Genomic DNA, 13,937 nt, shown 5'->3' with positions numbered 1-13,937 from the left:
TGTAATTTGTGTCGTAAACCTTTTCATATTTATTACATAATTATACTATAACATATTACACCCCGCAAAATTTTTTGGGCCATATATATATATATATATATATATATATATATATATATATATATATATATATATATATATATATATATATATATATATATATATATATGTGTGTGTGCGTGTGTGTATAAACAAAATACGAAAATACGAACATAGAATACTTATTTCTGTTTTGAAAATCTCAATATATATTCAATATAATTCTGCTATAATGCTACCTAAAAGCAAGACGGTCAAAAGAATATGAAGTATGAAAGCTTTGTATGTGTAGTGGTTTCTCGCGTTATTTTTATGTTTTTTGTATTTATATTTTTAGTTTTAAAAACATTTACTTTTTTTTTTAAATTAAGAGACGTAATTGTTTTTTAATTTGTATCGGGACTCTTGTGACATGGCCATCGGCGGAGGCCCTAATGTAGCGAGACTGATGATTCAAGTAGTACACCTATCCCATGCGAAGGCCCCTAATGTAGCGAGACTGATGATTCTAGTAGTACACCTATCCCCCTGCGAAGGCCCCTAATGTAGCGAGACTGATGATTCAAGTAGTACACCTATCCCATGCGAAGGCCCCTAATGTAGCGAGACTGATGATTCAAGTAGTACACCTATCCCATGCGAAGGCCCCTAATGTAGCGAGACTGATGATTCAAGTAGTACACCTATCCCATGCGAAGGACCCTAATGCAGCGAGACTGATGATTCAAGTAGTACACCTATCCCATGTGAAGGCCCCTGATGTAGCGAGACTGATGATTCAAGTAGTACACCTATCCCCCTGTGAAGGCCCCTAATGTAGAGAGACTGATGATTCAAGTAGTACACCTATCCCATGCGAAGGACCCTAATGCAGCGAGACTGATGATTCAAGTAGTACACCTATCCCATGTGAAGGCCCCTAATGTAGCGAGACTGATGATTCTAGTAGTACACCTATCCCCCTGTGAAGGCCCCTAATGTAGAGAGACTGATGATTCTAGTAGTACACCTATCCCCCTGTGAAGGCCCCTAATGTAGCGAGACTGATGATTCAAGTAGTACACCTATCCCATGCGAAGGCCCCTAATGTAGCGAGACTGATGATTCTAGTAGTACAGCTATCCCATGTGAAGGCCCCTAATGTAGCGAGACTGATGATTCAAGTAGTACACCTACCCCCCCCCCCTGTGAAGGCCCCTAATGTAGCGAGACTGATGATTCAAGTAGTACACCTATCCCCCCCTGTGAAGGCCCCTGATGTAGCGAGACTGATGATTCTAGTAGTAGACCTATCCCCCTGCGAAGGCCCCTAATGTAGCGAGACTGATGATTCAAGTAGTACACCTATCCCCCCTGTGAAGGCCCCTGATGTAGCGAGACTGATGATTCTAGTAGTACACCTATCCCCCTGTGAAGGCCCCTAATGTAGCGAGACTGATGATTCAAGTAGTACACCTATCCCCCCTGTGAAGGCCCCTGATGTAGCGAGACTGATGATTCTAGTAGTACACCTATCCCCCTGCGAAGGCCCCTAATGTAGCGAGGCTGATGATTCAAGTAGTACACCTATCCCATGTGAAGGCCCCTAATGTAGCGAGACTGATGATTCTAGTAGTACACCTATCCCCCTGTGAAGGCCCCTAATGTAGCGAGACTGATGATTCAAGTAGTACACCTATCCCCCTGTGAAGGCCCCTAATGTAGCGAGACTGATGATTCAAGTAGTACACCTATCCCATGTAAAGGCCCCTAATGTAGCGAGACTGATGATTCAAGTAGTACACCTATCCCCCCCCCCCCCCTGTGAAGGCCCCTGATGCAGCGAGACTGATGATTCAAGTAGTACACCTATCCCCCTGTGAATTCCCCTAATGTAGCGAGACTGATGATTCAAGTAGTACACCTATCCCATGTGAAGGCCCGTGATGTAGCGAGACTGATGATTCAAGTAGTACACCTATCCCATGTGAAGGCCCCTAATGTAGCGAGACTGATGATTCAAGTAGTACACCTATCCCCCTGTGAAGGCCCCTAATGTAGCGAGACTGATGATTCAAGTAGTACACCTATCCCATGTGAAGGCCCCTGATGTAGCGAGACTGATGATTCAAGTAGTACACCTTCCCCCCCCCCCCCCCCCCTGTGAAGGCCCCTGATGCAGCGAGACTGATGATTCAAGTAGTACACCTATCCCCCTGTGAAGGCCCCTAATGTAGCGAGACTGATGATTCAAGTAGTACACCTATCCCATGTGAAGGCCCCTAATGTAGCGAGACTGATGATTCTAGTAGTACACCTATCCCATGCGAAGGCCCCTAATGTAGCGAGACTGATGATTCTAGTAGTACACCTATCCCATGTGAAGGCCCCTAATGTAGCGAGACTGATGATTCAAGTAGTACACCTATCCCATGTGAAGGCCCGTGATGTAGCGAGACTGATGATTCAAGTAGTACACCTATCCCATGTGAAGGCCCGTGATGTAGCGAGACTGATGATTCAAGTAGTACACCTATCCCATGCGAAGGCCCCTAATGTAGCGAGACTGATGATTCTAGTAGTACACCTATCCCATGTGAAGGCCCGTGATGTAGCGAGACTGATGATTCAAGTAGTACACCTATCCCATGTGAAGGCCCGTGATGTAGCGAGACTGATGATTCAAGTAGTACACCTATCCCATGCGAAGGCCCCTAATGTAGCGAGACTGATGATTCTAGTAGTACACCTATCCCATGTGAAGGCCCCTAATGTAGCGAGACTGATGATTCTAGTAGTACACCTATCCCCCTGTGAAGGCCCCTAATGTAGCGAGACTGATGATTCAAGTAGTACACCTATCCCATGCGAAGGCCCCTGATGTAGCGAGACTGATGATTCAAGTAGTACACCTATCCCATGTGAAGGCCCCTAATGTAGCGAGACTGATGATTCTAGTAGTACACCTATCCCCCTGTGAAGGCCCCTAATGTAGCGAGACTGATGATTCAAGTAGTACACCTATCCCATGCGAAGGCCCCTGATGTAGCGAGACTGATGATTCAAGTAGTACACCTATCCCATGTGAAGGCCCCTAATGTAGCGAGACTGATGATTCAAGTAGTACACCTATCCCATGCGAAGGCCCCTGATGTAGCGAGACTGATGATTCAAGTAGTACACCTATCCCATGTGAAGGCCCCTAATGTAGCGAGACTGATGATTCTAGTACAGGGGTCGGCAACCTTTTGAAGCGGAAGAGCCAAAAATTACAATTTTCAAAATTTCCCTGGTTTTAAAGAGCCACTTACATTTTTTTTCTTTCAAATATTTTTTTTTTTATTAAGATTATTAGTATTTGTTCAAGGAGCTGGAGAGCCGCATCTTGATATAAAAAGAGCCACATGCGGCTCGCGAGCCGCAGGTTGCCGACCCCTGTTCTAGTAGTACACATATCCCATGTGAAGGCCCCTAATGCAGCGAGACTGATGATTCTAGTAGTACACCTATCCCATGTGAAGGCCCCTAATGCAGCGAGACTGATGATTCTAGTAGTACACCTATCCCATGTGAAGGCCCCTAATGCAGCGAGACTGATGATTCTAGTAGTACACCTATCCCATGTGAAGGCCCCTAATGCAGCGAGACTGATGATTCTAGTAGTACACCTATCCCATGTGAAGGCCCCTAATGTAGCGAGACTGATGATTCTAGTAGTACACCTATCCCATGTGAAGGCCCCTAATGTAGCGAGACTGATGATTCAAGTAGTACACCTATCCCATGTGAAGGCCCCTAATGCAGCGAGACTGATGATTCTAGTAGTACACCTATCCCATGTGAAGGCCCCTAATGCAGCGAGACTGATGATTCTAGTAGTACACCTATCCCATGTGAAGGCCCCTAATGCAGCGAGACTGATGATTCTAGTAGTACACCTATCCCATGTGAAGGCCCCTAATGTAGCGAGACTGATGATTCTAGTAGTACACCTATCCCATGTGAAGGCCCCTAATGTAGCGAGACTGATGATTCAAGTAGTACACCTATCCCATGTGAAGGCCCCTAATGTAGCGAGACTGATGATTCAAGTAGTACACCTATCCCCCCTGTGAAGGCCCCTAATGTAGCAAGACTGATGATTCAAGTAGTACACCTATCCCCCCTGTGAAGGCCCCTGATGCAGCGAGACTGATGATTCAAGTAGTACACCTATCCCCCTGTGAAGGCCCCTAATGTAGCGAGACTGATGATTCAAGTAGTACACCTATCCCATGTGAAGGCCCCTAATGTAGCGAGACTGATGATTCTAGTAGTACACCTATCCCATGTGAAGGCCCCTAATGTAGCGAGACTGATGATTCAAGTAGTACACATATCCCATGTGAAGGCCCCTAATGTAGCGAGACTGATGATTCTAGTAGTACACCTATCCCATGTGAAGGGCCCTAATGCAGCGAGACTGATGATTCTAGTAGTACACCTATCCCATGTGAAGGCCCCTAATGCAGCGAGACTGATGATTCTAGTAGTACACCTATCCCATGTGAAGGCCCCTAATGCAGCGAGACTGATGATTCTAGTAGTACACCTATCCCATGTGAAGGCCCCTAATGCAGCGAGACTGATGATTCTAGTAGTACACCTATCCCATGTGAAGGCCCCTAATGCAGCGAGACTGATGATTCTAGTAGTACACCTATCCCATGTGAAGGCCCCTAATGTAGCGAGACTGATGATTCTAGTAGTACACCTATCCCATGTGAAGGCCCCTAATGTAGCGAGACTGATGATTCAAGTAGTACACCTATCCCATGTGAAGGCCCCTAATGTAGCGAGACTGATGATTCTAGTAGTACACCTATCCCATGTGAAGGCCCCTAATGCAGCGAGACTGATGATTCTAGTAGTACACCTATCCCATGTGAAGGCCCCTAATGCAGCGAGACTGATGATTCTAGTAGTACACCTATCCCATGTGAAGGCCCCTAATGTAGCGAGACTGATGATTCTAGTAGTACACCTATCCCATGTGAAGGCCCCTAATGTAGCGAGACTGATGATTCAAGTAGTACACCTATCCCATGTGAAGGCCCCTAATGTAGCGAGACTGATGATTCAAGTAGTACACCTATCCCCCCTGTGAAGGCCCCTAATGTAGCAAGACTGATGATTCAAGTAGTACACCTATCCCCCCTGTGAAGGCCCCTGATGCAGCGAGACTGATGATTCAAGTAGTACACCTATCCCCCTGTGAAGGCCCCTAATGTAGCGAGACTGATGATTCAAGTAGTACACCTATCCCATGTGAAGGCCCCTAATATAGCGAGACTGATGATTCTAGTAGTACACCTATCCCATGTGAAGGCCCCTAATGTAGCGAGACTGATGATTCAAGTAGTACACATATCCCATGTGAAGGCCCCTAATGTAGCGAGACTGATGATTCTAGTAGTACACCTATCCCATGTGAAGGCCCCTAATGCAGCGAGACTGATGATTCTAGTAGTACACCTATCCCATGTGAAGGCCCCTAATGTAGCGAGACTGATGATTCTAGTAGTACACCTATCCCATGTGAAGGCCCCTAATGTAGCGAGACTGATGATTCAAGTAGTACACCTATCCCATGTGAAGGCCCCTAATGTAGCGAGACTGATGATTCTAGTAGTACACCTATCCCATGTGAAGGCCCCTAATGCAGCGAGACTGATGATTCTAGTAGTACACCTATCCCATGTGAAGGCCCCTAATGCAGCGAGACTGATGATTCTAGTAGTACACCTATCCCATGTGAAGGCCCCTAATGTAGCGAGACTGATGATTCTAGTAGTACACCTATCCCATGTGAAGGCCCCTAATGTAGCGAGACTGATGATTCAAGTAGTACACCTATCCCATGTGAAGGCCCCTAATGTAGCGAGACTGATGATTCAAGTAGTACACCTATCCCCCCTGTGAAGGCCCCTAATGTAGCGAGACTGATGATTCAAGTAGTACACCTATCCCCCCTGTGAAGGCCCCTGATGCAGCGAGACTGATGATTCAAGTAGTACACCTATCCCCCTGTGAAGGCCCCTAATGTAGCGAGACTGATGATTCTAGTAGTACACCTATCCCCCTGTGAAGGCCCCTAATGTAGCGAGACTGATGATTCTAGTAGTACACCTATCCCATGTGAAGGCCCCTAATGTAGCGAGACTGATGATTCTAGTAGTACACCTATCCCCCTGTGAAGGCCCCTAATGTAGCGAGACTGATGATTCAAGTAGTACACCTATCCCATGTGAAGGCCCCTAATGTAGCGAGACTGATGATTCAAGTAGTACACCTATCCCCCTGTGAAGGCCCCTAATGTAGCGAGACTGATGATTCTAGTAGTACACCTATCCCATGTGAAGGCCCCTAATGCAGCGAGACTGATGATTCTAGTAGTACACCTATCCCATGTGAAGGCCCCTAATGTAGCGAGACTGATGATTCAAGTAGTACACCTATCCCATGTGAAGGCCCCTAATGTAGCGAGACTGATGATTCTAGTAGTACACCTATCCCATGTGAAGGCCCCTAATGTAGCGAGACTGATGATTCTAGTAGTACACCTATCCCATGTGAAGGCCCCTTATGTAGCGAGACTGATGATTCAAGTAGTACACCTATCCCATGCGAAGGCCTCTAATGTAGCGAGACTGATGATTCAAGTAGTACACCTATCCCATGTGAAGGCCCCTAATGTAGTGAGACTGATGATTCAAGTAGTACACCTATCCCATGCGAAGGCCCCTAATGTAGCGAGACTGATGATTCAAGTAGTACACCTATCCCATGTGAAGGCCCCTAATGTAGCGAGACTGATGATTCAAGTAGTACACCTATCCCCTTGTGAAGGCCCCTAATGTAGCGAGACTGATGATTCTAGTAGTACACCTATCCCATGTGAAGGCCCCTTATGTAGCGAGACTGATGATTCTAGTAGTACACCTATCCCATGTGAAGGCCCCTAATGCAGCGAGACTGATGATTCTAGTAGTACAGCTATCCCATGTGAAGGCCCCTAATGTAGCGAGACTGATGATTCAAGTAGTACACCTATCCCATGTGAAGGCCCCTAATGTAGCGAGACTGATGATTCTAGTAGTACACCTATCCCATGTGAAGGCCCCTAATGTAGCGAGACTGATGATTCAAGTAGTACACCTATCCCATGTGAAGGCCCCTAATGTAGCGAGACTGATGATTCTAGTAGTACACCTATCCCATGTGAAGGCCCCTAATGTAGCGAGACTGATGATTCAAGTAGTACACCTATCCCATGCGAAGGCCCCTAATGTAGCGAGACTGATGATTCAAGTAGTACACCTATCCCATGTGAAGGCCCCTAATGTAGCGAGACTGATGATTCAAGTAGTACACCTATCCCCTTGTGAAGGCCCTTGATGTAGCGAGACTGATGATTCAAGTAGTACACCTATCCCATGCGAAGGCCCCTAATGTAGCGAGACTGATGATTCAAGTAGTACACCTATCCCATGTGAAGGCCCCTAATGTAGCGAGACTGATGATTCAAGTAGTACACCTATCCCATGTGAAGGCCCCTAATGTAGCGAGACTGATGATTCAAGTAGTACACCTATCCCATGTGAAGGCCCCTGATGTAGCGAGACTGATGATTCAAGTAGTACACCTATCCCATGCGAAGGCCCCTAATGTAGCGAGACTGATGATTCAAGTAGTACACCTATCCCATGTGAAGGCCCCTAATGTAGCGAGACTGATGATTCAAGTAGTACACCTATCCCATGCGAAGGCCCCTGATGTAGCGAGACTGATGATTCAAGTAGTACACCTATCCCATGTGAAGGCCCCTAATGTAGCGAGACTGATGATTCTAGTAGTACACCTATCCCATGTGAAGGCCCCTAATGTAGCGAGACTGATGATTCAAGTAGTACACCTATCCCATGTGAAGGCCCCTAATGTAGCGAGACTGATGATTCAAGTAGTACACCTATCCCATGTGAAGGCCCCTAATGTAGCGAGACTGATGATTCAAGTAGTACACCTATCCCCTTGTGAAGGCCCCTGATGTAGCGAGACTGATGATTCAAGTAGTACACCTATCCCATGCGAAGGCCCCTAATGTAGCGAGACTGATGATTCAAGTAGTACACCTATCCCCTTGTGAAGGCCCCTAATGTAGCGAGACTGATGATTCAAGTAGTACACCTATCCCATGTGAAGGCCCCTAATGTAGCGAGACTGATGATTCAAGTAGTACACCTATCCCATGTGAAGGCCCCTGATGTAGCGAGACTGATGATTCAAGTAGTACACCTATCCCATGCGAAGGCCCCTAATGTAGCGAGACTGATGATTCAAGTAGTACACCTATCCCATGTGAAGGCCCCTAATGTAGCGAGACTGATGATTCAAGTAGTACACCTATCCCATGCGAAGGCCCCTGATGTAGCGAGACTGATGATTCAAGTAGTACACCTATCCCATGTGAAGGCCCCTAATGTAGCGAGACTGATGATTCTAGTAGTACACCTATCCCATGTGAAGGCCCCTAATGTAGCGAGACTGATGATTCAAGTAGTACACCTATCCCATGTGAAGGCCCGTGATGTAGCGAGACTGATGATTCAAGTAGTACACCTATCCCATATGAAGGCCCCAAATGTAGGGAGACTGATGATTCAAGTAGTACACCTATCCCCCCCCCCCCCCTGTGAAGGCCCCTAATGTAGCGAGACTGATGATTCAAGTAGTACACCTATCCCATGTGAAGGCCCCTAATGTAGCGAGACTGATGATTCAAGTAGTACACCTATCCCATGCGAAGGCCCCTAATGTAGCGAGACTGATGATTCAAGTAGTACACCTATCCCATGTGAAGGCCCCTAATGCAGCGAGACTGATGATTCTAGTAGTACACCTATCCCCCCTGTGAAGGCCCCTGATGCAGCGAGACTGATGATTCAAGTAGTACACCTATCCCATGCGAAGGACCCTAATGCAGCGAGACTGATGATTCAAGTAGTACACCTATCCCATGTGAAGGCCCCTGATGCAGCGAGACTGATGATTCAAGTAGTACACCTATCCCATGCGAAGGACCCTAATGCAGCGAGACTGATGATTCAAGTAGTACACCTATCCCATGTGAAGGCCCCTGATGCAGCGAGACTGATGATTCAAGTAGTACACCTATCCCATGTGAAGGCCCCTGATGCAGCGAGACTGATGATTCTAGTAGTACACCCATCCCCTTCCACTGTGCAGGACACACAATACGCGGACCCCTGGTGCTTAGATAGTCACTGGGGATCTCGGGGCGCTCAACTACACATTTCAAACAAATGTTAGGTCTATGAGTACTCAAAAACTTCTCAAATTTTACCGAAGCTTGTATGGTCTCAACTACTTTTCCTAAGTCTATTGTGAAACACTCAAGGGAGAGAATTCAAATTATACACGTTTACTATCGCATCTGTTTGTAAAACAAAAGAAGTAAACGTACATAAAGCCGAAATAGTACAGAATAGTAGTTCTACCAATACAACTAACGAACATTTTACATCATAAAATCACTATGGATTGCGTGCCCCTAATCAATGCTATAACTATAACTATACAGAAGCTCTCGCTCAACAGAATTTTTCCGACAACAGCGTGTGTTGGATTGTTGGAGAAAGAGGACTCGGGATGGTGTCTATAGAATAAAGTTAATCCAACCGCAGCTACAGTATTCTTTTTACAAAACAACCATCAAGTAAAAAATGCAAGAAAATTAAATTTTTTTAAACTTTAAAAAAATTAATTACGTCGGCTGTGGGCCCCTAAACGGCCGCCCCCCCCCCGCATTACGGGCTCTGACGGCACTGTAGTTCCGCCCCTGGGCAGGGGTTTATCAACACTACTGCCCAACACCCCAGGGCGTGCTGTATATAAGCCTTGAGTGTACGTTAACCATTCTCCGTAATAGTGAGGTCATTGAGTGTACGTTAACCATTCTCCGTAATAGTGAGGTAGAACACATCGACCGTAATAGTGAGGTAGAACACATCGACCGTAATAGTGAGGTAGAACACATCGACCGTAATAGTGAGGTAGAACACATCGACCGTAATAGTGAGGTAGAACACATCGACCGTAATAGTGAGGTAGAACACATCGACCGTAATAGTGAGGTAGAACACATCGACCGTAATAGTGAGGTAGAACACATCGACCGTAATAGTGAAGTAGAACACATCGACCGCCCAGAGGTCAGTGACCTAGAGGGCGCTCTCGCGAGCCCCGGATACACTGCCGCAGGGGCGCGGTGTAGGATCCCTGGGACGGTTTAATCATCGATTGTCGTTTGCCACCGTGTCTTGTAAGGTGCTAGTTCAAACTAATGTAGGCGCTATAGTGATCACATGGGCAAGTCGCACCATGCCGGGACGCCGGCGGATGCGCCTGATTCAGTTTAGTGAGCAATCACAGCAACCGACTGTATCCATAGCCTGCTTCATCAGGTTCTGTCATCGAATGTAGTGGCCCATTGTGTCCCTATGGTACGTGCGCTTTAAAACGAACGTAGACGCCATAGTGCTCACAGGGGAGCCAGTGGGTGCTCCTCGATAGGGCAGGCGTTGATGCACCTGGTGCAGTTTGACTGTAGAAGCCCTGGACCCCTGTGCAAGACGCAGGGGCGCCGTAAGCAGGGGCGCCGTAAGCAGGGGCGCCGTACGCAGGGATGCCGTACGCAGGGGCGCCGTACGCAGGGATGCCGTACGCAGGGGCGCCGTACTTCTTTCATCTTTCATCAGGAGTATACGCAACAACTTCCAAAGTTTCTTGGCGATGGGTTATATATATATATATATATATATATAATATATATATATATATATATATATATATATATATATATATATATATATATATATATATATATATATAAATATTTTCATTAATTGATATGAGAGTTCCTAGGAATTCGTTCAGATGGCATAAGTGCAGAACCTAATCAATAATTACCTATTTTTTTACCACGTCAATGATAAAAAAATATCCACATCAATGCTGAAGAAATATCCACATCATAGCTGAAGAAATATCCACATCATAGCTGAAGAAATATCCACATCATAGCTGAAGAAATATCCACATCAATGCTGAAGAAATATCCACATCATAGCTAAAGAAATATCCACATCATAGCTGAAGAAATATCCACATCAATGCTGAAGGAATATCCACATCATAGCTGAAGGAATATCCATATCCACACTAGTGACGTGTAACCGCCACCTGCGTGCAGTTCACTGCTGGTATATAGAATATCAACTGTGCGTCAGTGCTTCGCAACGGCGTAAAAATATTTTTAAAAGTAAGTTCCGAATAATATAAACAATAGACAAAACAAGCAGAAAACAAGCACAAAATAGCACAAAACAAGCTCAAAGCACACAACAAGCAAACAATAGCACACAACAAGCAGAAAAAAAGCACAAAATAGTACACAATAAGCACAAAATAGCACAAAACAAACTCAAAATAGCACACAACAGGCACACATTAGCATTAAACAAGCACAAAATAGCACACAACAGGCACACATTAGCATTAAACAAGCACAAAATAGCACACAACGAGCACAAAATAGCCCACAACAAGCACAAAATGGCACACAACCTATACACCTACACACCGTGTCAGCATTTCTACACACCTATACACCATGTCAGCACGTCTACAAACCTACACACCGTGTCAGTAGTTCTACACATTTACACACCATGTCAGCACTTCTACACACCATGTCAGCACTTTTACACACCTACTTACCATGTTAGCATTTCTACACACCTATACTATAAATATACAAACTTAAAAATATTTCTTAGGTTTAGTATTATAGAATTACTATTATTATAGTATACTTGCTACCCCAGTTTCCCGTAGGAAAATTGTCTTTAGAATGCAACGTACAACACAAACCAATATTCCACTACGCCCACAGCGTCACTATTTAACATCATCACGTCAAATAACTCCCTCCTCTCCGTCCCCAATTCCTGCCCATTCCAAATGGGTCATACATTTGGGACGTTAATGACGGAGCGGAGAGTCTTAAAGAAAAATATTGTGGCCTTTTATGGCGGGTGAGGTTGAATTCACATTGCACTAGTATAAATTTAGAAAAAAAATGTATACATTTTTATTTAAAAAAAAACATTATTAAATACTCAAACTGATTGACTGACTTTTTATGCTTGGAAAACAAATTATGAAGGTTTCCCTGTGTGTCCCAACTGGTTAATAAAAGAAATTTTCATTTCAGTAATTTAAAAAAAAACACCACATTTTTCTGTCTGCGCATTTTTTGGGTTGCGCATTTTTCTCTTTGCGCATTTTTCTGTGTGCTCAAATTTGTTTGCGCTTTTTTCTGTTTGCTTATTTTTCTGTGTGCGCAATTTTCTGTATGCTTTTTTTTCTGTTACGCATTTTTTTTTTGCGCTTTTTTTCTGTTCGGATTTCTTTTTGGGGACCAAATCTCGAACTCAGCCATTTAGCGAACCGCGAACTATTTATTTTAACCGCACAATAACCAGCCAATATGCGAAATTTTTATCTGGTTTATGGTGGACATTAATTACCAGCCAATCAAACCCGCATTTAATTCATGTAGAGAATATTCAACTTGAATATTCAAGTGAAAATATTTGTGGGTAACAGATTTTTGTAGGAATATTTTCTGCCCAAGGTCTCACAGTGAACGGTAAATAAGTTTAGTTTGGGACCATCCCTATGGTGTGGTGGGCTGAGTTGGAGAATCAACAGAATGGCAGATAATAATCTGGAAAAACTTTCTAAGGATGGGCCTCATGTCATGAGACTTCGCGCCTGAACGCTCTAGGTGTTTTTAGAACCGGTTTGTCTAAAGGCCAAGAAGAAAGGTTTGTCCCAATTTTTCTCAGCAGAACTAACTTATTAGATCTACCTATACTTAATGTTTTTCTAGTATGTCGCCCACCAGTTTTTCAGAAGTTAGGGTAAGGTTTCGAACAGCAGTCAAAGTCTCTAGTACTTAAAGATAATAAAGAAATTCCGTTTTCAAAGTATGAGCCGCCGTGATCTAGTAGGCTAAACTCGTGATTGCTGGGGACGGCAACTCATCTAGGAAAGACAACTCCAAAAACTAACAGCCACTGCCTTGTAGTTTGTTCATAAATGTACAAAAGCTATGGAAGCAAATCCAAAAACAAAAGCAAGCAGAAAACGGAATGAACGGCAAAAATTATGACTGACACGTAATGCTTTATTGTGGTGTAGAAAATCCCGTCCAATATTACAAGGAAGAAGTAGCCTAAGTATGAGCGAAAGATAAGGTTAAGACAAGGGAATGCACATTGAATAAAATTGAAGATGTTTGTCGGAATACCCTAGGCACTGCTCGACTCTATAGAATAGAACAAATAGATGAGTATACAAAATAAAAGAGGAGTTAGGCGAAGTTATGATTCAATTAATTTAAATAGTTCAATGATTTTGGATTTTAGAATATTTTAGATTATATGGCATTATATGGCATTATATTATTATTATATGGGCTACTTTTTTTTTGTTTTAGATCTCAGCTGGCTAGAAAGTAATATCAAGTATGTAAATCTTTTGATGACGGTAAATAATAAAAATAAATCAAAATAAATCTGCTGTTTGAAAGTAACTATTGGTTAAAGTTGGGATCTTTAAAAAACTGAGAACACCATGAAAGCAGACGACAACTTACCTGCACAGTGTCCCATGTTAAACCCGGCCGTCACACACCAGCTCGAAAACACACCAGTCACAATCCCCTAAATGTCAAGGTCAATGTCATAGGTCACGGCGACTAAGCTTTTAGAATCAACAAATGGTAGGCGTTT

The 13,937-nt window shown here is 44.2% G+C and overlaps 1 protein-coding gene across 3 annotated transcripts in view; it reads right to left on the bottom strand.

The window, feature by feature from the left end:
• Positions 1–13,937, bottom strand: part of LOC131951595 (uncharacterized) — a 27,350-nt gene extending 13,413 nt beyond the window's left edge. For 2 of the 3 annotated variants that reach the window (XM_059313917.1, XM_059313915.1), the window contains exon 1: positions 13,802–13,937. The gene's annotated coding sequence lies outside the window, so the exon portion shown is untranslated. The remainder of the gene's footprint in view (positions 1–13,801) is intronic. The other variant, XM_059313916.1, reaches the window with a different exon arrangement.

Source organism: Physella acuta, unplaced genomic scaffold (assembly GCF_028476545.2).
Source record: "Physella acuta isolate Inbredline_101_S28 unplaced genomic scaffold, ASM2847654v3 ptg000814l, whole genome shotgun sequence".
Taxonomy (NCBI): Eukaryota; Metazoa; Mollusca; class Gastropoda; family Physidae; genus Physella; species Physella acuta.
Note: the sequence above shows the minus strand (reverse complement) of the source record. Positions and strands in the feature narration are given on the sequence as shown.